The sequence below is a fragment of the Bufo bufo genome, chromosome 2, assembly GCF_905171765.1.
Source record: "Bufo bufo chromosome 2, aBufBuf1.1, whole genome shotgun sequence".
NCBI lineage: Eukaryota > Metazoa > Chordata > Amphibia > Anura > Bufonidae > Bufo > Bufo bufo.
The window spans coordinates 149,166,753-149,169,711 of NC_053390.1; the positions used below are offsets into that span (position 1 = coordinate 149,166,753).

General features: G+C 49.2%; 1 non-coding gene across 1 annotated transcript; it reads left to right on the top strand.

Moving 5' to 3' along the window:
* Nucleotides 1-2,380: 2,380 nt before the first annotated feature.
* LOC120992669 lies at nt 2,381-2,466 on the top strand. The gene has a single exon (XR_005777063.1). It is a non-coding gene; the product is annotated as a small nucleolar RNA SNORD71 (small nucleolar RNA).
* The last annotated feature ends 493 nt before the right edge of the window (nt 2,467-2,959 follow it).

Consider the following 2,959-nt stretch of genomic DNA (forward strand, 5'->3'; position numbering starts at 1 on the left):
AAATGGTGGCTTCTCCTGTGGTGGCTGATATGATGCCAGAATATGTGCTGTGGGGCCTCTCTCCTCTTCCTGGGTGCAGGGGTCGAAGTAACTCAATGGTGGCTTCTCCTGTGGTGGCTGATATGATGCCAGAATATGTGCTGTGGTGCCTCTCTCCTCTTCCTGGGTGCGGGGGTCAAAGTAACTCAATGGTGGCTTCTCCTGTGGTGGCTGATATGATGCCAGAATATGTGCTGTGGTGCCTCTCTCCTCTTCCTGGGTGCGGGGGTCAAAGTAACTCAATGGTGGCTTCTCCTGTGGTGGCTGATATGATGCCAGAATATGTGCTGTGGTGCCTCTCTCCTCTTCCTGGGTGCAGGGGTCAAAGTAACTAAATGGTGGCTTCTCCTGTGGTGGTTGATATGATGCCTGATTCTCTGCTGTGAAACCTCTCTCCTCCATCTGGGTGTAGGGGTCAAAGTCTTTCAAAGTCGCCTTCTCCTGTGCTGATTGATATAAAGCTGATGGTTGTGCCATCTGACATGGTTGCCAGGGTCTGATTCAATGGGGGCCTACTCCTGTGGTGGGTGATCTAAATGCCTGATTCTCTGCTATGAAACCTCTCTCCTCCGTCTGGGTGTAGGGGTCAAAGTCTTTCAAAGTCGCCTTCTCCTGTGCTGATTGATATGAAGCTGATGGTTGTGCCATCTGACATGGTTGCCGGGGTCCCATTAAATTGGGGCCTACTCCTGTGGTGGGTGATCTAAATGCCTGATTCTCTGCTTTGAAACCTCTCTCCTCCGTCCGGGTGTAGGGGTCAAAGTCTGTCAAAGTCGCCTTCTCCTGTGCTGATTGATATAAAGCTTATGCTTGTGCCATCTGACATGGTTGCCGGGGTCTGATTCAATGGTGGCCTACTTCTGTGGTGAGTGATCTAAATGCCTGATTCTCTGCTGTGTAACCTCTCTCCTCCGTCTGGGTGTAGGGGTCAAAGTAACTAAATGGTGGCCTACTCCTGTGGTGGGTGATATGATGCCTGGTTCTCTGCTGTGGGACCTCTCTCCTTTGTCTGGGTGCTGTGGTCAAAATAATAGTAAGTGACCTTCTCCATTGGTGGGTGACTTGAAGCCTGATTCTGTGCTATGGGACCTCACTCCAATTAATATTGTTTAATTTTTATTTATTTTATGTTAACTCATCATTTCCCTATCTACATTTGTTTGCAGGGGATTTAACTACATTTTGCTGCCTTTTGCAGCCCTCTAGCCCTTTCCGGGTGTGTTTTACAGCCTTTTTAGTGCCCAAAAGTTCGGGTCCCCATTGACTTCTATGGGGTTCGGGTTCGGGATGAAGTTCGGGTCGAGTTCGGATCCCGAACCCGAACATTTTTCGAAAGTTCGGCCGAACTCGTCGAACCCGAACATCCAGGTGTTCGCTCAACTCTATTCCTCACCTTAGATGCCGAGAAGGCATTCGACCGGGTGAATTGGTCTTTGCCTTCTCGGTGCTCCGTAAAATGGGCTTTCCGATTGCGTTGATAGGGGCCATAAGAGCATTATATACAGACCCATCGGCCAGTGTGTTAGCCAACGGCGTTCTCTCAGACCCCTTTGGGTTCTCTAATGGCACCAGGCAGGGATGTCCCCTATCCCCTCTGATCTTTATACTGTCTCTAGAACCATTAGCACAAGCCACTTTTATCAAACAGAAAACATCTCAGGGGTACATATTGGTGATAGACAGCATACTCTCTCACTATATGCTGATGACATAATCCTCTCTCTGACCAACCCTGTCTTGTCACTGGCAGCGGTGAGACAGGTCATTCACTTATATGGCTCCTTATCATTTTACAAACTTAACCCCTTCCCGACCGCAATCTGTATATATACGTGATAGCTGCACATACCCCGTGCAGCTACCACGTGTATAGACGTCATGGCAGCTCTTTAATCCAAGCGCTGCAAAGTGCTTGGATTAAAGCTTCTGCCCCTGTCCTGCTGCTGTCACGGACAGCATACAGTCCAGTAATGCTGGCAAGGGACCAATCAGAGTGGCCCCTTGCCGACAATCAATCCGATTCGTTAGTCTGTGCAGACTAATCAATCGGATCGCGGCAGTGAAAAAATGCCGGTTTTAGGCTCTGATCTGCGCTCTGCAGATCAAAGCCTGAAATCCGGTAATGTGTCCTCGTGCCCCCCCTCCCCGATCTGTGCCCCCCATGTGTGCCCCCCATGTGTGCCCCTCCAAGCCCCCCCTTGTGTCCGCCTGCCGCTGAAGCGCTTATCTCCTGCCTCCTGCGGTCCGCCCCCTACCCGCCCCCTCCCCGCCCCATACATTCCTCCTGCCCCCTCAATGCTGCGCTTACCCCATGCCCCCATGCCGTGCGGTCCCCCTGCTGTGTGTGATGGCGGCGGCTCCATTCCTGAGCTGCCGCCATCAGCAGAGAGTGTCATCTCTATGCTGACACTCTGCTGTAACCCCGCGGCATCCATGGGGTTAATAGAGGGAGGGGGCTCCCTCTCTCCACCATCGGGGCTGCTGCGCTGCGATTGCAGCGCCCGATGGTTACCATGGCAACAAGATGCCTACAGGGCATCTGATTGTATTATACTTTGCAATGCAAGAGCATTGCAAAGTATAGTACAGCCATCAGCCCCACTGGATCTTCAAGATCCAAGAGGGACTTGATAAAAAAAAAAGTGAAAATAATAAAAGTAAAGATAAATAAATAAATAAAAATGTAAAATTAAAAAAAGAAATAGCTTTTTCCTATAAAAAAATGAAAAAAATTAAATAAAAATACACATATTAGGTATCACCGCGTCCGTAACGACCATCTCTATAAATTTATCACATGATAGACCCCGTCCGATAAACACCATAAAAAAAAAAACGGCGTAAAAAATGCCATTTTTGTCACCTTACATCACAAAAAGTGCAACAGCAAGCGATCAAAAAGGCTTATGACCCCCAAAAT